The 23,384-nt window shown below is 46.3% G+C and overlaps 1 protein-coding gene across 2 annotated transcripts in view; it reads left to right on the top strand.

The window, feature by feature from the left end:
- The window catches only part of ARHGAP26 (Rho GTPase activating protein 26), a 2,838,701-nt gene that overhangs the window by 1,882,489 nt on the left and 932,828 nt on the right, over positions 1-23,384 (top strand). The window lies entirely within an intron of this gene.

Genomic DNA, 23,384 nt, shown 5'->3' with positions numbered 1-23,384 from the left:
AATCCAGTCTGCTGGGAGTCGACGAGCGCACTGGTTCCTGACTCCCAGCTGCGGCATCTCCGGGACTTTGGAGGCGTTCAATGTTCTTGGAAGGATCAGGGACAGAACAGGGACTGGAAAGGAATAAGGTAAGAGAGGCTCTGAATGCAGAGGTCACGGAAGAGAGCGGACGGAGAGACCAGGAAGGATAATGAGGGCGGGCACCAGGAATCGCGAAGGGAACAGGGCTAGGAAGATTAGAACACAACTTGCCGGGATGAAGGGTGCAGGCAAGTGGAGTGTTGAGACGCGCCGAAGCGCGGGGGCGTGTCAGTTTTCAAGGAAGCATGAGTACGAATACAGAAAGACTATTTTTTTTATAGGATTCAATCTCTTGATGAATTGTTTTGTTTTGGCACTATTACTGTTCTTTAATTTAGACTGATTCTTTTGCAATTTAATTTGTGGCAAGGAAGTTAATGTGGCGTTTCGCTTAGTATCTTTAGAAAATATTGTATATGTCATTCGAGTAGATGTCTTGCTTGCTTCCTGAATATGACAAACTCCTTTGCGAGTGCGGTGGTTCAACGTTTAAACCTCTTTCAGGGTGCAAGAGATCATCACTAGAGCATTTATGAACTTCAAGTGGTTCAATATTTAAACCAGTTTCAGAACACAAAAGTTCAACATTAAGGCCAGGAGCGCATATGGTTTTGTCAATTTGCGGAATGGTACCAAACATGGCTTCTGGTACAGATGTTTTTGAGGCTACCGCATTAGATAATGGAGTAGCTTTGGAAGCCTCAGAGTGAGCAACCATAGGCATGAAGGTAGGATTAAATGGAAGGCATGAAGGGCACTTGTGCTGCCTTCTAAATACAATTCTGTGTTGCCACGATAGTAATCTTTCTATTTGTGCGGCCTGTGCATTAAGTTTACCATCAAGTGTTTCATATAGCTTGACTAGCGTGGACAAGAATAACTGCATAGCATTTAAAGCAATTTCAATTAAGCTTTCCCCACCTTCTGTACAATTCACAGTGGTGGCATTAATTATGGGTTTCTGTGAGGCAGTGGGACTGCGAAGAAAAGGAACACAATAAGAAGCATTAGCATCAAAATTGGAAGTGCCACTACTAGAGAACATTATTGGAGATTTAGAAAGATTTTCAGAAAGCATTCGAGGAGAGAAACATGAATTAGATTAAAATTAAGGTCAATTACAGCTACATCAGAGTCGTACATACTCGATGAGCCATCTCTTAAAATCATTTCTGCTGTAGGGGGTACATTCTCGAGCGGACTAATGTCCATGATTGCATTGTGCTCCCCAATGTGGACACCAGTTGAAACAGGGCAAGCATTCGATACAGCGCCTGTTTGTACACCTTAAGCATTTTCACGTTTCCCATGGACACACTTGAGTGAGTTGGTACTTTGCACATCAGCCCTCAGAGAACGTGCAGCTACAGTTGCCATTGGCTTTATATATTCCTCAGTTGATATCATTGAGGGCGTGACAGGATGTGATTCTCTGCAAAATTTGCATATGTCAGGCAATACGGTATCCTTAATACCTGATTTCATTGATCTCCTTCGCCGAGAATCTCTCGGAGTGGAAGTATGATTGAAGAAGAACTTCCATGTATCAACAACTACCGCCCTTGTGGTGGCTGATCGAATATCAGGTAGCATGCCTTTTGGCATGCCTGTTTTCGAGGTCGAACACATGACAGAGCTAAGCACCCTGGTGCCACAGAGGAGCCCGTGATGCCCACTCCCGCCGCAATGCCGCGTCGCCAAGGCGAAGAGGCAAAGAGGGACTTCACGGGGCTCCTCTCGGTGCGCATGTGCAGGTGCGCGCGAGGATTTGCTTTTATGACAACGTAGATAAAGTGGGCTATAATGAGTGATTATAGCCAAATTCGGCCTGAATGAAACACGTTTGCAATCCAGTATTCACGTCCAAGAAACAGCAGACGAGGGAGCTCCGGGCAAAGAGGGACTTCACGAGGCTTCTCTCTGTGCGCGCCGAGTGGGGTTTTATCACTCAGTAAGTTCATGTGTAGTTTGCTGTGGAATTCACCTGAGGCCTTTGCGCAGTCGTCTTCTTTCCATGTCACACCTGGGACCTGTACCAAGGCGGCTAAGGACTTCCAATGGACCAGGAAGGAGGCTGGCATTGCTAAGATGGGCACTGTACCACCAGGTGGGGTACGTGTTTCGGCACCAGCCCTCGGAACCCAGGTGAAGACCTCCACATCAACTCAGAGGTCTGCACAGGACCCTTTAGGAGAAAACCTATGCCGTTTACACCCTGGGCGGGAAACCATTTGTATCTCTTGGTGGGAAAATGTGAGTACCTCCAGGAAGGAAGGCATCTGAAAAGATCCACTCATAACATTTATTTACTCCTGATGAAATTGTTACGGTACCGGGGAAGAGCTCATCTGCCTCAAATAGCAACAGAAAAGGCAATATTAGCCTTAAAGAGGCAAGATGCTCCGGGGTCGAATTGGTGTCGACTGGCTCCCCTGTATCTGCATCGGGACCCAAATTGGCTACTGCAGAAAGATCTTCAAGCTCTTCGGTACAGAAGAAAAGAATAACATCTCAATGGAGGCACAAGGAACATTTTTCGATCAGTAACAAGCTTGGTATAGGCTACTCCTAAAGGGTACAAGAAAAAGAATTTGTCAAAGGAGGGATGCTCAGATATTGCATCGGTACTGAGGGTTCAATATGTTCACATAGATAGCATTTCGGATTCTGAGGAATTGGAAGATTTTGCCCCTGTTTCCTCCTGAGAATGAGGACATTTTGACTGAACCCAATCATTCTACACCACAATTGGTGTTGACTAATATTCAGCTACAGAGACCTATGGTATTTAATATTTATAATCCTTCAAATACGGTACATTAACTGAATAGGGTAGAATCCTCTTCATCTCCTATGAGCGCTGGGGAAGATCAATGTAAGCCCTCTGAAATGGCTGAGGACATCACAGCTACGGTACTCGAGACCATGCTGTCTGAACCTATCCAAGAGGTGTTAGCACAATGGATTAAGGACAAGATGGTATCTCCTGAGGTCCAGCAAAAGGTAGGTTCTATAGAAACTTCACCATTCCCTACACCAACCCTGGTAATCACTGACTGGGGTATGCTGCTCCCGCCTAACAAGAAGCATAAAGTGTTGAGAGACGCAGACACTGATTCTGATGGCGAACATGTTTTACAAGATTTTGTGCAAGGGCTTTGGACATTGTGCCAAAAGACTAAGGGTGTTCTTGGAAAACTGCTTTCTCCGCTGGCAAAGTCCTTATTACCTGGCGTAAGGCGCTATATAAATAACAAATAAATACAAATACCTATTGTGAGAAACCTGAAGGTGTCTCCTTGCCTAGTTCACGGGGATCTGTCATCCAGGTGGCGGGGATCTGTCATCCAGGTGGCCAGGACACGGCCATCGCTTTTGGATCCAATTCATGGGAGTGGACCAGTGCGGGAGGCTCACCTGGATGGGGGGTCCTTGGGAAGTGGGAGTTGGAGATAGACAGGTGAGATGTGGTAGTCTCCCCCCCCCCCTCCTCCCTTAAAAGATTTCCCCATTTTACTACGTAGGATATTCCAAAACACTGCCCCCCCACCCTTTTTTCGCACTGACACTTTAGCACAACATGAAAAGAACGGATTAACACCAGAGCCGTTTGCCTGACATGTCTCAATATGAGGTTCAGGCAAAGTCAGGTATTTGACCAGAATCACACACACCTGATGGACCTTTCCCTTCCTCAGAGGGATAAAAGGTGGAGCTCAAGAACACAGTACGAGCAAGGCAGAACGCACAAAGAGACCGCTATCCAGGCTATCGAGAGGCTAACAAGCAAAGACACGACCTTGCCCATTTCGATGCAGACCCGCAAAACCTCTGCAGAAGGAAGCGTCAGAACGAGAACAAAATCCCAAGTGTGTTGCAGCAGATGCCGACGGTACATAGAGCCTGCCTACGCTGATAAGCAGGAGCGAGGGCAAAATCCTGCTACTGTGGTATCGGCCTTAACTCTGAATACAAGAAAATCCAAACGGCAGATCACAGCCGGTGAGTCGAAGGGAAAGCCGATAAGACCCGACCTGTGTTGAATGAAAGTCGCAAAGTGGCCATTTGAAGAAAGTTCAAAGAACTGTACATTATAAAACGGAAAACCCGCTGCAGAGGGAACCAGCACCACATAGTTGCTAACTCGAGAGACTCTCGTCAATCCCATGTTGTGGAAAATTACAGATACCCGAAGGCCGTAAGAGAGTAGCCTAGATAGGTCAAAGTGGTTATGCAGGAGGTCAAGCAAAATCCCCGTACAGTCGAAAGCCTTTGACCAAGAACTGTAGAGAAAGTAAAGGAAGCGAATCCTGCATCAAGAGAAAGCAGGGGAAGTGAATCCTGCATGGAGAGAAAGCAAGGGAAGTGAATGCTGCACCGAGAGAAATGCAAGGGAAGTAAATCCCGCACTGAGAGAAATCAAGGGAAGTGAATCCTGCATCAAGAGAAAGCAGGGGAAGTGAATCCCGCATGGAGAGAAAGCAAGGGAAGTGAATGCTGCACTGAGAGAAAGCAAGGGAAGTGAATCCTGCACCGAGAGAAAGCAAGGGGATTGAATCCCGCACTGTGAGAAAGCAAGGGGAGTGAATCCCGACTGTCATTTGGGATTCAGCGCCCAGAAGAGTGGGACCCAGGTGGTGAAGCAGTCACCCAAAGCATTTGTAGAACAGAACTGTGTGTGTGTTTGTTGGAACTATCAGGCCCTCAAGGGCAAGAGACTTTTTATTGGCAAGAGACTTTTACCCGTCAGAGAACCTGATAGCTGGAGCGGAACTGTCAGCTCGTGCTGGGGAAAGCTCGAGTGTGTGCTGTGCTCAGGAGACCCACCTTGTTCTGTGCTGAAAACGTGGGGAAGGGAAACCCCTGGAAATCACATCCTAACATGATTTGAGAACACTTCTTTCTTTATTGAAACCCTATCCCACACTTTTTTTTATTTAGCGTAAGGATTGGCAATAGGTTTGTCTTAGTAAAGGCCGTTTTATTTGATAGTCGATGCTGGCTCCCATCTTAGGTTTAGGTTAGCCATTTTTCCACCCTGCATTCATTGTTCAATAAACACCCTTAAACTGTGATCACTTGTGTCTGTCTTTACTGTTGCCACCATGAGTTCCTTAATGTCACGCCCCCATCCACATCCACAAGCCCTCCTGTTGCACCCCGTAATTCCATCAATACACGGCAGAGACATAGAGCACAGCAAGTCTCCACGCGCACCATTGCACATCCTCACCTTCAGGTTTGCCGACAAGGGGCTGGCCGAACTCAGCAGCGCTGGTTTATGCCTCGCTCTCCATTCCTGCATTGGCGGTTGCCGTGGAGACGCGCCACGGGAATTCCGCGTCTCCGCTGCCGGCGCTTGGACGTTCTTCTTCCACGCGTCCAATCGCGTGTGCGCCAATCACGTGTGTGAGCAACGTGATAACTGGAGCGAGCGTTCAAAAGCGACGCGCAAACTCCCATCCGCGCTTCACAGCTGATCTTGGTTGGACTACGGACGCTGCTTTCCTTGATCTTGGATTTTGCCCTTGGATTCCGACCCGCTTCCCCTTTTGTACCTCGCCTGGACCTTCTTCTTTCTGGCTTAGACCTCGGCTACTCCCACGGACTGCTTCTTGGATTTTCCTTTGTTTGGTACCTTGTCTTGAACCGCTCCCCCTGGACACGACCTTGGCTTTTCTCCTGGACTGCAATTGGATTGCCCTTTGGTTTGAACTCTGCTCTCTGGATCACGTGCCATATTGTTTGGCTCACAGTACCAGGTTCCGTATCAGGTGGTGATTCCATCCTTCAAGTGCATTGCCAGGCTGCTACCTTGTCGTCAACCCTGCTGGCCCCCTCAGACAAACAACCTACATCAACATTCCAAACAACCACTCAGGGTAAGCTCCCTTGTAGATAAACATTAAGGATTGTGCACAAGGGTGTATTTGTTATCTAACCCGCGTGTTTGCCTTACAGTTGTCGGGGGAACATCTTCCGGCATTCTTGGTTCCGGCTGACGACATTCACCACCTGTGGCCTCAAGGGCTGCTCGAGCAGTATATTGATTGTTTGCTCGAGTGGAACTTGGGGACAGAGGTATCATCGCCTACACGACCATCAAGTCTTGACACTTACACTATGGAAACATCAATGTTGGAGCCTTAAATCGTTGGGGGCAAAAAACCTTCAGATGCACATGTTTATAAAGCACTGGATGCCAAATACAAGGTTCTAAAGGAAGAACCTTTTATACTAATGGGAAACTTACCAACCCAGTGGTGTCTGCAGACTTGGGATCGAAAGGCAAAGCCTGGGACAGTGTTCACCTTCAACAGTGTTAGACAAGAATGTCAAAGCCTGGGAGACACAAGAGAAAATTTCCTATGCCAATGCTTCCATTCAGCTGAAACGGATAAATGCGGCCACAGTACTTTCAGTTTCAATATTCTAAATTGGGAAAATGTAGATTGCTTTGAGGAGTTTCTCCCACAAAACGTGGCAGACAAGTTCATCTTCTGGGTCTCAGAAGGTAGAGAGGCCGCTATACAACAGCTACAAGTCGTAAGCCTTGACTGATACCACAGCAAGGTCTTTGACAGGGGCAGTTTGCATGCTGTAATGAATCGAGGAAATTTGTCCCTTCTTCCGAGTGGGGAGTTTCCCCTTTTAGGTCAAGGACTCCCGTTCCTCTAAGGAACTCCCTAACTTGTCTCCCCTGATGGAATATATGGCACTGGCTGAGATGCTTAACAGCAATCAAACCCAAGACTGGACAGAAGACAACATTAACATGCACCATGAGTATCAAGGAAAAAAGCTGTGTCTTTAAGGACAAACTTTGACTTCACTGTGACAAGGACATTTAAAGAAGAGGACACACTGAGATTGAGGAGACGGAGAATCATACAGCAGCTGAGGAGGCTCCCTGGTAGCGTAATGCAAGCGGGAGGGAGAGCCATTGAGGGCCACACAGCCCTCGAAGTTCAGAATTACTCTGAACTAGAGTCTAGTATCAGACACTGGGAAGACAGTGTACCGAATCGGCGGGAAACCAAGGGTCTGAGAAGACAGAACCTGTTGGTGCCGTTACCACAAGTACTTTGTGGTTTGCTGGAACCCCAACCAACTACGCCCACACCAACCCACTGAGGTATCCGCAACGGCACCAGTTGCCAGGAGAGATGCTGGATCCTAGCAAGAATGGGAAGCGAGAAACTGCGGCAGAGATGCCACCGGAGAAAACAACAGAGAAAGCAAAGCCAAGCTGGAAGGAAGGTCCTGGGTGACCACAGACCCCAGAGATGTTCTGCCATGAAGAGAGAGGTAATGGGGAGAATGGTGGGAGGGGGTAACGGGGAAGCCAAAATGGGAATCATTATACGAGTGGAGAAACTTGATAAAGTGAAATTGCAGAAACTCAAACTACAAAGTTTATAAATCTGAACTGTAACGAAATAAGAGGGCACTTCATATCTAAACCTGAGAGATGATATTAATCAGTGGATACGACTACCCTGGAAAGAGGGGAAAAGACCTCAACCCTCAAAGGTATTAATTGGAGAGTGGTGTATATACAAAAATGAATTATCAAGATAATTCTAAATTAAGACTAGGACATAATAATCCTAAAGGGATAACCCAGCCAAGAGAAGATATCCGGCAAAGTCATACACAACAAACCAATATGAATGTAAGGAACAAACAAACTGTACGAAAGAGGCCTGGAAAAATAATCCCACAATATAAAGGAAGAGTCGAAGACCTCATTCAAGAATTGAAAGCTCTGGTACAGAAAGTGCTAGAGATTATTTAGAAATAAGACATTGATAGAGCACTAAAACCAAGCAGAGCCCTGCTTCACAAAGAGATGTGAGTCATTTTCCTGAGTTGTTTTGAATTGTGATAGCGTCAGATAAGGTTAGTTCTTGACAGTGGACTTTCTTTTGATTTGGACATTTCGGCGCGGCTCACAAAAAACGCAAATTATAGAGGTAGGGAACACCCCATAGTTATAGGGATAGATGGGCCTTCTTCATATTATTCAATAAACCATTGTTGGAAATGTCTTCAAAGGGTATGGATACTTCTTCTGACCTGCCATATATGGTGTTAGAGGTGGGATGCACACCAACTGATAAGTCGGGGACCTGTGCTATGTACTGAGTTAGGCCCAAAGCCCCTATGGTAGATATCGCTGAATCCATAGGGTTTGACCTACAAAGCACTCATGAAATTCTAATTCCACCTGGAGAAAGACAATCCCCACAGGACTGCCACTAGTTCCTCACCCAGGCACATATATCACAGTCGCCTCGAAATCTGGCTTGGCGTGAAGATATAGGCTAGATGTGATGGCAGGTGTCATCAACCCTGACTTCCGAGGGAATATTAAGATTATTTTACACAGCCACAGGAATAACCCATATACAGTGAAGGAGGGAGCTAAGATTACCCAAAAGATCGTTGAGATAACATTGTTCCCCAAGAGGTAGAGATGCAAAAGGAAACGGAGAGAAGAGCAAAAGGCTTTGGGCTAGCCGACCCACCCACAGTAAAAACCCTACAAGAATAACTTAAAGTGGTTGCCCCCTTACCTGACCTAGCTTTTGCCCAGAGGAACGACCCAGTTCTAACAGAGGCTTTCAGCCAGGTTGTCTCTGCGGAAGTGGGGCGCAGTCTGGCAAATCCCTTCTTCATTATTATATCGAGGGGGTTTAACCACTGAGGGGATGTCACAAACTCAACTGGTGGTTCCCCAAAGCCATAGTAGTTAATAAACCATTGTTGGAAATGTCTTCAAAGTGTCTGCGTACTTCTTCTGACCCGCAACAATGCATAAGCATGCATAATTGTCTGCTACTTCTTTACACCAAGACATTCAAGAGAAGCTGTTATTTACCCTTCAATGTGAAAACTTTGTTTGATCCCTCAACAGACTAGGTTTTGCAAAAATGTAAGCAAGTGTGACCGCAGCTAAGGCTTTAATTTCCATTTCGGTGAGACAACCTTACCATCAAAGTTTCATGTCATTCAAAATGCGTACTGCCATCAGTGGTAATGCTCCATCATCTACGACCAAGCCTTTTTACTCTTCTTTGAAAAAGAGAAGATACAGACCAAACCTAAAAACAAATGGCACACCTTCAACATCTATATCTCAGGATGCAACGAACTCTGACTTCCATAGAGGGATGTATAAACAGTCTGCTCCAATCTGCATCAAGGAGCATACATCCCTGGTAGCAGGAAGGATTGCGAAATTCATGCATCAGTGGGAAAACATCACACAAGAGGATCGGGTATTAAACATTATTCGTCAGAATTACTTTCTGACCCTTCCTACTACACAGCCATTTTCCCCATCAAAGCTTCAAAAGTCATCTCCATAGCTTCTTAGAGAGATTCAAAATGATCTCTCTGCGGGGGCGATAGAATTGGTTCCAGAAAAAGTAGTAGGTCTGGGATTTTACTCCCAGTATTTTATCATTCCAAAAAAGAACCGCAGAATGCAGACAATCTTAGATCTTTCAGATCTGAACCAATTCCTCCTATTGGCGACATGTTTTTAAACATGTTTTTATTGACGTTTTCTTTTTTGGACAAACAAAATCCCCCCCTCCTGTCCGCCCCCTCCCACCACTGTGTCCTGTCATCTAGTTCTGATAGGTCCACGTCCCTCTGAGGTGGCGGTGTGATTTTCACATTGTCCAATATGTGCAGATGCTGCAGGCACCATTGTTTCATATAGTACCCCCTCCCGCCCCCCAAAGGAAGTCCAGAACCACCACCCAAGCTTGCCTGAATTTTGCGGCGTCTCTTTGTACTGTATAGGTGATCAATTCCATCGCCAATATTCCCCACAGTTTATGGAGCCATTCTACATATGTTGGAGGTCCTTTCTGCTTCCACCGTTTGGCTAGCACTGTCCAGGCTGCTATGAGCATTATCATAAGCCCTTTTTGCTGTGGCTTTGTGGGGAGCGAAATTACAGGGTCAAACGGACCACACATCCATTCCCTAGGAGTGAACGTAAAGGGGCTTTGGGCTCCCATTTGCGCCTAGAACCCCCTCGACCCTGGAAAATCTCACCATATGTGTCTCCAGTCCGCTCTCACTGCACATCCCCTCTAGCAATCCAATGAGACCATGGGATACATCCCATGCAACCTCTCCGGGGTATAGTGCCACTGGTCCATGACCTTGTACCATGTCTTCCTGAGATGGACCTGGTTAGTTTCGTTATGTTCCTCTACAAGTTCTCCCAGTGATCCCCCGGGTCTCTCCCAGTGTTGTTTCCCACTTCTTCATATACCCCCATGTTCTGCCTGGTTCTGGGTCCCCTAAGAGCATGTATAGTTTTGAAACCATCTGTCTGTCCCCTGTGTGTGTGGTGATGAACTACTCAAACGGCAGATGCTTGCTTCATCTCTGGGTGCGTCAGCCAGTGCCTCATTTGGTAGTTCCGTAATTTATCCTTCTCTGTCAGTCCGATCTGCTGTTTACACTCTTCAAATTATCTTATTCTCGCTACCATAACCATGTCTCAGACTTTCTTGCAGCCCACTTTGTGCCACTGTGTAAATGAAACTCGCATGATCCATGGAGAGAATTGCTTCTTCCCGAACAGCGGAGTATACGGGGACGGGCTCATGGGTATTCCCCCCTGATCCACTAGGCTGTCCCAGATGTCACAGGTTACTGCTAAAACGTGACTCTGGCAGTGTTTTCAGGTCTGTCCCATCTATGCAACCATATGATACCTTCTAGAGGGATTCCAGCCACTGCTTAATCCATTCTTGCCCAGGGTTTGGCCATGTCACAGGAGAGCCATTCATGAACTTCCCTTAGTTGTGCTGCTTCATAATATTTTGAAAAAAATGGGAGGCCTACTCCCCCTTTATGTTTGGGTGCCATCAACGTCTCCAGGGTCACCCTAGGTTGTTTGTTTTGCCAAATAAATTGTGACACCACTCTGTGGAGTTCTTTAAAGACAGACAGCGGCACCCGAATGGGGAGCGCTTGGAAGTGGTAGGTCACCCTGGGTAGCGTCACCACCTTTATCGTAGCGATCCTACCCAGCCACAAAATCTTCAGTCAACCATTTCCCCAGGTCAGCCTTGACTTGGGAAAATGGCACAGGATAATTTCCACTATACAGCCTAGGCAGTGTGCTGACTATGTTGACCCCCAAATATCTTAAGCTATCCCTAGCAGTTGCAAACAGAGGGTATTAGGGTAAATCATCTACTTGTGCTTCGGATAGTCCTAGGCTCAACCGCTCCGACTTAGTCATATTTATTTTAAGTCCTGCTACCTTTTCATTCTCGGCGAGCCCCGATACTAAAGCAGCGATCAACATTTCATCTCCTGTCGGTGACAGCATCATGTCGTCCACAAACGCAGCTCTTTTGTGCTCCTCTCCTCCGAATGGAATGCCCTGGATGAGAGGGTTTTGTCACATTTTAATTATTAATGGCTCAAGGTATACCACATACAAAAGTGGGGACAGGGAGCACGCCTTGCCTGGTTTCCCCTCATGATGTTTATACCCCGAGATACCAGCAAATTAATTGCAATGCGTATCAAGGTTTTTTTGTAGTTTGCTTAATCATGTGTATCCATTTTGACCCCATCCCCATATGTTCCATAGTTACAAATAAGAAAGGCCATTCTACGCAGTCGAAGGCCTTCTCTGCATCAAGGGATATTAGCGCTGATTGGACCTGCTGAATAGGCACCTTTTTCACTAGATGGATTATACGTCGCGTGTTGTCCCATATCTGTCATCCCTTAATGAATCCTGACTGATCCGTCTCAATCAGGGTCGGTAGCAGGGGGCATAGTCTCTATGCTAGTACACCTGTATACATTTTAGCATTGATGTTCAATAGGGCAATGAGCCTTTATGATCCACATTTTGTCGGGTTCTTTTTGGGCTTTTCAAAGACTACGACTTTTGCCTCTGCCACTGTTTGTGTTATACCTCCCCTTCGTCCCATCGAGTTGAAAAGGGTTGTGAACTTTGGACTCAAATTCAGCTGTATTTCCTGTAGAAACTCGCCGGATGTCCATCCAACCCCGGGGCTTTATTCACTGGTAGGGCCTTAATTATCGCCTCAACCTCCTCCATCCTAATGTCCTCCTCCAACCACTGTCCAGGGGTGATAGTTTCAGCAGGGGTATTTGGCAAAGATGATGGTCGACCGCGCGTTGGTCCCGGCCTTCGGATGTGTAAAGGACCTCATAGAACTCGGCAAAAGCTGCCGCTACCCGTGAGAGAAACCAAAGGCACATGAAGAGACCGATGAGTTCCGTGAAATGGGATAGGGATGCTGGGGCATATAGGAGGCAGCCTGTATAGAGAGATAGCAGAAAGTTGAAAAGCCTTAACCTGGCAGGGAAAGAAACCAGGTTATCTTTGGAGAGTCACATCCCGATAAGCTGAAACAAAGTAAAATGCAAATGACATTTCATGTAGAAACAAAAACATTTTTAAAAAAAATACCGATCTAAATGAAAATAAGCCTTTTGAATACTGATCAGAATGAAAGCAGTTTTGTGGAAACTTATGAATATCAAGGACCTTTGTACTTAGGAACTGTGTACTTTGAGAGAACAAGCATTGGCCAGAGCCATATGAATATCAAGGAACTGTGTACTTTGAAAGAATAAGCATTGGCCAAAGCCATATGAACTATATCAAGGAATTGTATGTGTTGAGAGAGCAAGAATTGGAAAGAGCCACAAGAGTATGTGAAAGTGCAACATGTGAATAGTGTCAAACGAGTAAAGGTAAAGCATCAAGAGGATGTGAATTGAACTAAATCCCACTGTAAAGCTAAATAGTGTCAACGTGCAGGTAAAGGAGAAGCAAGTTATGTGTGGCGGTTGCGTATGCTGTAATTGGTGAACCATGTGGTCCAACAACTGTGCCTAGACCAAGGACACCCACCTATGGAAAACCCACTTGAAATGCCTGCAACAGAGCTTGTGGGTGACTCTAAAGGAAACCTAGTGTGAATGGGAATTGAACTTTGTGAAATTGTTGAAAGGCTTGAAGCCTTGAGGAAGGGAAACCTCTTTGGGCTTTGTGAACTATCCTGAAACCTTGAAGAATCCCTCCCCCACACCTCCTTGGAACTTTGTGAACTGTCTTGAATCGTGGGGAAGGAGGATCCTTTCAACCCAAGAGCTGGAAGAAGTTTGGAACTTGTATTTTAACACTTATGATTTTAAAGCTGACATCCATACACATTGTATACAAATAGATGTGAGGGCAAGTATAGGTTTTGGACACAAACAGACATTTACTTTGGACATCCTGACATAGACTATCTTTAGTTTTGTTTAGGTAGGTAAATCCCACCTCTGCATAAGGCAAGTTATGCCCTTTTTCCAACCCTCCTTTTGATTTGAGTTCAGTAGTCTGTGTCTATTTATTGATGCCTTCTCATAATCTACACTTTACTGTAAAGCATGGAGACAGTGCAGTGTTTTACAGTAGCAGTACTGTAATTATGTAACAAGTTACATTTTTTAAAATTGAATTGAATGTCTATTTTAAAAAAAAATAACATTTACACATACTGGTCTTTGGCAGACAGGATACAGTTAGCGTAGTAAAACTATTATCCCAATTATTTCTGGCTTGCAATTATTTGGTAAAACAAAATTCTTGCGTAGCACTCCCACGCAGGCCTTTTGGCACATAGAGGTGGAGTTGAGGATTACTGCTGCACTCTGTCTCCATTAGCCTCTTTGAACTTGCAGTGAACAGAGAAAAGAGAGTGGGGTGGAGCGAGCAATGAGGGCAAGAGAGGAATGAACGATGGGCTTTGCTGTCATTGAACAGGGTAACTTAAATAGCTAGCTTTGCTACACAAGTGCCAATTTAATTAGCAAACCTACAGAATTGCCTAGTAAATTGCTACGCGACACTGCTTGCTTCATGCCTTACATATTTTTATGTACCCATATTGAGGAAACACCGTCAATACCTGAGGTTTACCATAGGAAAAGTGCATTACCTGCACACATGTCTTGCCTTTGGATTAATCTCAGCTCCCAGAGTCTTCACCAAAGTTCTGGGTGCAGTGGCAGCCCACCTGGGGGGGGGGGCAGGGGGGGGTGAAAGGTACATCTGGACCCATAGCTAGATGATATGTTGTTTAAGGCCCAATCCCCGGAAGAAGTGTTGCAGAAGCTACAGTTGAATTGCACACTGTTTGAGCTGCAATTCTTGATAAATGTGGCCAAATCAAAATTAATCGCATCCCAGAGGATTCAGTTTATTGGAGCAGTGATGATAATACTCTAAGAAAAGCCTTTCCCCCCTTTAGACAGGGTTTGGCAATACAAGTAATCTCCTTTTTCATGGCTCGTCAAGCACTGTCGGCCTGGTGGTACCAAAGACCCTTGGGTCTAATGGCATCTTGCATCTATCAAGTCCCCTGCGTGAGACTTCAGATTAGAACCATTCAATGGCACATTGCCAGCACTTGGAATCAACTATTGGATCCCCAGAGCATGGAGATTTCGATAAGGATTCACATTCAGGAAATCCTGGTTTGGTGGAACAATTCAGGAAATCTGTTGATAGGTTTTCCTTTTCAACCCCTGACCCATATCATTAGGTTGTATTAACGACAGACTCTTCAGAATACAAGTGAGGTGCTCGTTATCAGGATTTGACAGCACAGTCTTTGGTCAAAACAGGAGAGAAAGGACCACTTAAATGTTTGAGCTGAAAGCAATTGTTTATGCTCTGAAATCATGTCTTCCCTCACTTCAGGGAACGGTGATAACAATTTGTACAGACAATAACACTGCAATTTTGTATGTGAACAAGCAAGGTGGGGACTCGTTGCTGTCCTCTTTGTATTCTGGCGGAACAAATATGGTATTGGGCCATGGAAAACCATCTTTTTCTGACAGCGTCCCATCTAGAGGGAAATAAAAATATCTTAGTGGACTGAGCAGTCTAGAATCCTCTCCACACGAATGGGAACTAAAAGCATCCGTTTTGAGAATGCTATGCCAGAAATGGGGTTACCCAACGGTGGACCTGTTCGCAACTCAGTACAATGCCCTTTGCTCTCTATTTGCATCGAGAGAGGGACAGAGATGTCACTCTTTGGGACATGCTCCACAGATGGACTGGTCGAACAACACGTATGCATTTCCTCCGCTTCTCCTGATTCTCAAGACGTTCAAAATAACAGCGAATTCTACAATGATCCTTGTAGTCCCGGATCTGCTGGATTTAGCAAGGGCAGCAAGTGTAGATCTACCAGGATCAGAATCAGAGGATATTCTGACTCGGCAAAAGGGCCATGTGCTTCACCACTCATCAACTACTGAACCTGGATGCTTGGGGCCTGAAGAACTGACCTTTGCTCATTTGCATTTATCTGAACAGAATCAAAAAATCATGACTGATTCCAGGAAGGCATCCGCGTGGAAACAATATCAAAGCAAATTGTTGTGGTTTGCCTTTGGCCTTTAAATCGCTGTTTAAACCCATTGAACTCATCTGTCGCCAATGCAATGTCCTTTGTCATCTTTGGAATCAACAGGAGTGAAAGTTAACACTTAGGTGCCTATTTGAACAGAGAAGAGAGGCATTTCAAGGGCTCTTTCGATTACATCCACCTATTTGCGATCCTCCACCTTAGTGGGATCTAATTTTAATGCACAAAACATTCAAGCCTATGGCCTCAAGTGATATTGACCTCTTAATATGGCTTTTCTGGTGGCCATTACATAAGCAAGGAGTAGTAGAGCTTCAGGCTCCGTCATCAAAGAAACCTTACCTGATTTTTCATAGGGATTAGGTGGTCTTTCGTACAGTGCCCTCCTTCTTACCGACAGTAGTATCAGAATTTCATCTGAACCAACAGATTTTCCTTCCAATTTTCCATCCCATGCCACATTCTTCACCGGTCGAGGAGGCCTTGCGTAATCTGGACCTGTCAACATTTTATTTAGATAGGACCAAACCGTTCAGAAAAACAGATCAACTCTTTGTCACATATAGTGGTTTTCCGCCTGCTAATCAAGCTGCAAGAGCTTGAATTGCAAGGTGGGTTATCATGTATTGCAAAGGCTTATGACGTGAGGGGGCTTTTGGCTCTGTAGAGACTTGAGGCTCATTCCACATGAGCCAAGGCAGCATCAATAGTATTTATTGGACACGTCCCTTTTATAAAAATATGTCGTGCTGCTACTTGGCCTGGTCCTCTTGCATTATGCAAGCATTGTGCTGTACACACAACTTCTAGGAAACATGCTACTTTTGACCAAGAGGTCCTTCGCAATTTATTTGCTTGAATCACATATATGCAGTCTCCTCCACCCCTACTATTATTAATGCTTTTTAATCTGGTTCCAACCAGTTGCAAAGGATTGAGAGTATGATGACAGAGAAATGAAAAGTTACCATCAAGGCGATTCAGGTTTTCTTAATCCTTGCTCTCCCTCAGTCACAATACCCACACAGCCACCCCCAGTAAAAGCATGTACTTGATCACAACCGCCAGTAGGGGAAAACAGAACAAACTGAAGGGAACCAGGCGTGGCAGTTTGTGACATGGAGTGAAGGGTGAGACTGGAGCGCAGAGGGACTCATGCACGTAAAAGAGTCCTATAACTCAATACAGTTCTTAAAGGGGCAGCTATCTTTTGGAGTCAGCTTTTTTCTCTGACCCGCCTTTGTATGCAGGCATCACAACCAGTTGTGAAGGAGGGAAAGCAAGGACTAAGAGAACCTAAATTGCCATGAAGGTAATTGTTCATATAACATTGATACTCACTGACAGTCTTCAAGCGCAGTAGCACGCCAGGTTTTTAAGTATTTACCACTGAACATGCAAATAAAACCCTAATCAGAACTATTTATCCATGTTTCTCTTGCATTTATACAGTATATATTGTGACTTTTATCCCTGAAATAGTCCGCAAGAGCCCAGCATCTAGAAGTGACATCCCTCGGATCCTGGGGTGCTTGGTAAAAAAATAAACTGGAAAGTTGGAGAAAACTACCAAAAGTGTGTGTTTTGTGTGTGTGTGTTCATGAATGAAAACTAAATCTACAGTATGTTGTTCTTTTGCATGCTTTATATGGGCTATTTTGAAGAGGCAATGGTGCTTGATGAAGTACTTGTATTGAGAATAATGTAAACATATTTGACATGTCACATGTTTTAATATTCTAAGTGCACAAGTTAGGAGGTAGCGTGCAAGTACCAAAAGAAGGGTCATTGTATGCATGGTTCAAGAAATCAGTCTTGGTGTAACATTTGTGATGATCCGTGCATGGCATTTAATTGACTATTTTAGTTTAACCCTTTTTTATTTTGAAAAGACTTTTCCAATTAAATGTGATGTTTATTACACAGACCTGCTCCAAAATTGGGGTTTGGAATCTACGTTTCAACAATGGAAAGCAGGACCTTATGCCATTATTATTTGAAGGGATATATGCTTGCATACATAACTGCAATGCATCTGCAAAGCAGATACAGACCAGAGTGTCAAATAACTGTATTTGTATTGATTCTGCATACCTTGTTAGTGCTCATTGCGTGTGCTAAACTGAGCCCTTCACCACTCTCACACTCTACTAAGTCTAAGCCTGGCTGCTCAGTCATACTACCCAGATAGAGTTTGGCTAGAGATTAATGTATTTCCCTGTTTACCAGAATAAGTTGGCCTTTCAGAAAATGTTCATAGGGCTGATTCTGAAAATCAGTCTCGACACCCCTCAAAACTCCTTTCCACACTGCTTGATCACTGAAAAAGCTTGTTTGCTTGTAACATAAACGCCTCATAAGCTGATCTGAACAAGGTGGGTAAGGCATTTGGGATGGCCCATGTGAACACTATTGTAGTAGTCTAGCCCAGTGAGAACCACAGTTTTGTCTTCTTTGCTTTGTGCGACATGTTAAGGAATGGGGAAAGCCTTTGGAAAATTATGATCCCACTGTTTGCTTCGAGAAGGCTGCTCCTTTAGTGTATTAAGCCCATAGCAATCTTCATGTAGGAGGCCATTTTGACCTTTCGGAAGTCAAGTTATCACCAGCACCCAAGCGCTGTACATCCTAAATGGCTCCTGTTGGCCTCCCCAGCTTCTCGATGATAGACTAAAGGTAGTGCAAGCAATCAATGGGCCTCATTTTAAGCTTGCCGGTCTGGGAACTACGGTACAGGTAAGCTTGCTAGTACCGTAGTTCCCGGACCGTCAAACTATAAGTTGTGCTCACGGGTGCCATTCTGCCCACCAGGTCGGACCTGGCGGGCAGAGCGGCACCCCCGAGCACAGCATGTTGGATACACTGCACCGTTATAAACTGTGCCGGTGCATCCAACCTCCACATTTCCATTCAGCGTTGTGGGGCCGAATGGGAATGGGGAGCATCTTTTTTCCAGCGCCCGCAAATGGGCAATTACCGGGCAGGGAAGTAATGACCCAGGAATTGCCCTTTCGCGGGCGCTGGAAAATAAATTATAACAGGCACGGCTACCGCCGATGTCCTAATGAGGCCCAATATCTCTTCTTAGAGTTTCTTAGCAGAGGAGGCAATCTTACATTTTTTTTCAAGTTCCTTTGGCAATTTGGCAGTCTCGACCAGTTGGTATAAACTCAAGCAGAGGGCTGTTAACATCCCAGTTAGGGGTTCCACTGAAGGCATTATTGCCAATGACTCCAGGGATAATGTCCAGGTTGTGGAAAAATTAGTTGTTGTTGCTTTTAGTGGGGGGAAAACAAACATTTGGTGCACAGGGCTCTTCTTGTGTATAAAAAAACAAACTTACATGGTAGATGACAGACATGGAAATAGCAAAGGGAACTCTATGAACGCTATTCTATTTCCATGGCGAGCCTGTGAGCAGCGGCAGAGCAGCAGATAAGACAGAGAACAACAGAGGAGACACTTTCATTTACAGATGACAGGAGAAGATTTCTGAGGATCGGGGGAGAGCCATAGCAGCCACCACTGTGTGGTGGGCAAACAAATTAGCTGCACCCCTAAACTAATTAGCTGCACCTCTAAACCAAAGTGCTAATGAACTGCTGCTATCCGTGCTGGTTCTGTTCTGAGTGAGGCCCTAACTTACACACTCCTGAGTCTGTTTTAGATCGATTTGTAGTGCTGTAAATGGTGAATCGTTTTGTATGCGTGGCCAATCACCTCCACCCCCTCCACGACTGATTGCTCGTCTGCCCCAGTGGAAACCTGATCCAGTACTTTGGTCCAGCGCGTCTCTCGACAAAGAAAAAGCCTATTCCAGTTTGGACTAGGAGGACCCACGGTCCGAACACCTGCTCAGACAACATGTAAGCATGTGCCGACATGTGTTTTCTCCCTCCGTCAGGCCATCTCCACCATCACCAGGCAATGCCAACGTTCATGCCCCTCTTCTAAGATGTATGTCATTTATAACACGCTCGTACACAAGTGTTTCAAGGCGCAGCAAGACAAAGGAGGGAAGACAAAGGGGAGGACAAGACAAACAATCCTACTAGGCCTTGTGTCATTCAGATCGTGCAAGTGTGACAACCTAATGTGCAGGGGTAAGGGAGAGGGGGAAGTGCAATCAGGGCAGCATTGCTCTTAGTAAGTGCAACCAGGGCAGAATGGCTCTGGGTAAGTGCAAGGAGGCAGGGGACTGTAGAGGTTACAGTTACTGCCCCTAAGTGCACGGTAGGCCTGGAGGCAGTGAAGGGGAGACCGATCATGGAGGAGCCTTGTTCCCAGTGAGACTCTGAGGGTAGCCAAGCAACCAGTCGGCACAGCAGACGGGTAGTTTAGTAGGGGAAGGAGAGAGAGAAAGCAGAGGAGAAAAGGAAGGTATTTAGCTGCTTCCGGAACTTCAGGTTGTCTGGCTCAAGTTTGAGAGGGACAGGGAGGCCATTCCAGATGGAGGTGCCTGCAGAGGAGAGAGATCTACCCCCCATTTTCTGCCTGGAGAAGTGCCTGGCCCTCAGTCTGAGAGTTGGAAGTAGCTGAGCGAAGGACTTGAGAAGGAAGGTATTTTGGAAGAGAGAGTTGGATGTAGTGCAGGCCCGGCCCCAGAAAGCCTTGTGGGCGATGCAGAGCGTCTTGAACTTGATCCTTGCAGCCACCGGGAGCCAATGGCGAGATTTCAGGGCTGGATAGATACAGTCCCCTGGCTTGAGTCCATGGATAAGACTTGCAGTCCTGTTCTGGATTAGCTGCAGAGGGTGGAGAGTAGAGGAAGGCAGATTGAGAAAGAGGCGGTTGCAATAGTCCAGCCGAGAGAGAACCAGGGCTCTGGAGACAGTGAGCTTCTGGGGGTAAAGCGAAAAAAGGATGAATACCTCTCAGGAGGTGAAGTTGGTAGTTGGCCTTCTTGGCAAGGTCTGTTCTGTGAGGAGAGAAAGAGAGAGTGGAGTCAAAGATGACACCAAGGTTTTTGCTTCACAGGAAGGCGAAGGAAGAGGGCCCAAAAAAGGTGGCCTGGGTGAGGGAGGGAAAGCGGGAGCAGTGGTCCCAATGATCTCTGTCTTACTGGAATTAAGGCAGAGATCGTTTGATTTGCACCAATCCTGAATCGCGGATAGACAGTCAGGAATGAGGAGGAGAGCCTGAAAGAGAGCAGAGTGTTATCTGCATAACACTGAATGTTAGAGGAGAAGGTAGAGATCAGGTAGACATTGAAGAGCCAGGGTGAGAGGATAGAGCCTTGGGGAAAACCGCATGTGGAGAGAGAGGTGGTGGAGAGAAAGGACCCAAGTTGGACCTAGGAGGGTCGGTCCAGGAGGAAGGAGGTCAACTACTCCAGGGCCTGATCCGTGATGCCCAGGTTCTCACTGAGTCGATTGATCAGGATGCCGTGATTGATTGTGTGAAATGGGATCAGCACAGAAGGAAGGCTATAGTCACGATTAAAGAACAGAACTTCACGGGTGTTCAGTAGAGCAGTTTCCGTGCCTCTGGCTGCTCTGGACCCAGACTGATGGTCATGGAGACACCCAACAGATTCAGTGTGGCGAGTAAGCTTGAAGAGATGGCCAGCTTTTCCTGGAGTTCCATGGACCCCACAATGCAGTAACCTCTCCCACGCCTGTGAGTACCCCCTCACCATCCAAAACATGGAAGTTGATTCTCACCAACCTCTGCTCAGCTATCACCCATGCAGCAGACATTGCTGACTTCATCAATACACACAACCTTGACACCATCTTCATCATTGAGACTTTTCTTGCCACACACATCCTAGACGTCCTTTTCCCAGACGGCTAAAGCATCCTACAGAGAGACCTGCCGAACAAGACATGCAGAGCCCTCAAAATTCATCCACAAGACCTTGATGCCCTACACCAGACTTGACGTCGACAACATTGGCTCTTTCAAAGTCCTCTCTGCCATTTGCTGCTCTCCCCGATGAACACAGTCACCTTCCATCTCATCTACAGACCACCCAAACCCAACACCACCTTCATCAGAGGCTTTGGCGCCCTGGTCACCACCATGTCCCTCGCGCATGCCAACAACATCTTCCTAGTCGAATTCAACCTCCCAGGCAACCAAATCGATGAAGGAAGCACTCCTCTGCCTTCTCGACACTCAGCCTCACACAGCACACGAAAACCAACGCACGAGAAAGGTAACATCCAACACTGCCTTCCTTCCAATAAAGCTCTCCTCTCCCACTTGACTAGTCTGACCACTTGGCCATGCCTTTCAACATCCTGAAAATCACCCCAGTCATGCACTCCCAGCAGAAACCCATCAGACAAACGTTCAGGCCCTTCTAGAACTTCCTGTGGGAAGCCCTCATCGAAGACCTCGTCAACCTCCACATCACATGGACCGAACTCCCCCAACCGAACTGCGACTCTCTACTGGAAGCACTCAACGTCACCATCTCAGCCTCCATCGACTGACGCATGCCTCTGAAACAGCACACCTCCAAACCAAAACAGTCAGCACCCTGTTACATGCAAGAACTCAACCTCAACAAAAGAGTCATCAGGAAACGAGAGAAAACCTGGCACCACTCTAGGACCGCATCTGACTTGGATGTCCGCAATGAACTCTCAGCAACCCCGCCGACAACTAATCAACACATCCAAGGCCCCTTACTATCAGAACACCATAGCAGAAGCTGACAACAAAAGCAGAGCCTTCTTCAAAGCGGTCAAGCACTCGTCAACCCGCTACCCGACACTGCCATACCACACTTCATTGAAAAATCCACCGCCATCCACACCGTCTTCATCGACCATATAGGCAAGATTCGCCAGGACATAGACACCAGCTCTGCATCCACAAACCCACTTCACTTCCCTCCTCGTTAAATCTCCAAACCCTGGACAACACTCAAGACACTCTTTAACGAAGACCTGGTGGAAACCCCGGCCGGCCTCAAAGCCACATCATATACAGACGACATCCTCTCAGCATCCATCCTCAAGACCCTGCCCGCAGAAGCTCTCCTTCCCTACCTGTAGATCAACAGCTCCCTAGCTCAAGGCACCTTCCCATTGTCCCTAAAGACAGGACAAATCCTCCCTCTACTAAAGAAACTCACTCTGGATCACAACAACCCACGTAACTATTGCCCCATCACCCATCTTCCCTTCCTAGGTAAGATAATTGAGAAAGTGGTAGCTACGCAACTGCACCATCACATTGACACCAACAATGTCCTCCAAACCTATCAATCCGGATTCAGACCCAGGTGTATACAGGTGGTTGATGACGCCCTCAGCATCTTTAACGATGTCCACCCCTGACTCCTGGTTCTACTCAATCTCACAGCCACTTTTGACGCAGTAGACCACCAGATGCTCACGAACACTCTACATCGGTGCATGGGGATCAGTGACCTTATCTGATGCTGGTTCAAGTCATACCTCACCAACCGCCAGCAGTTTGTTCAGATGGACTCCTCAAAATCGCCAATGCATCCCGTCACCTGTGGGGTTCTGCATGGTTGCATCCTCTCCCCTCTATACATGGAGCCGCTAGTAGCCCTCCTAGCGACACACAACATCCACCAACATGCTGACAACACACAGCTATACCTCAAGATCGACTCCATCAATGACATCCATAAGCTCAAAACCTGCCTCTCGTAGATCCAGTCTTGGATGTCCAGTGCATACTTGAAGCTCATCCCCTCCAATACTGAATTCCTACTCCTCACCAACACCACCGAAAACCCAGACATGCAGACCTGGCTATGAACCATGAACCCTGAGGGCTTCCTGCCCAAGCTCACATCCTGTGCCAAGTCCCTCAGTTCAACATCGACAAGCACCTCCTTCAAGACACACATAGCGAAGAAAA

The sequence above is a fragment of the Ambystoma mexicanum genome, chromosome 3p (genome assembly GCF_040938575.1).
Source record: "Ambystoma mexicanum isolate Mex_15411 chromosome 3p, UKY_AmexF1_1, whole genome shotgun sequence".
Taxonomy (NCBI): Eukaryota; Metazoa; Chordata; class Amphibia; order Caudata; family Ambystomatidae; genus Ambystoma; species Ambystoma mexicanum.
This window is presented reverse-complemented; position numbering and strand designations above follow the sequence as displayed.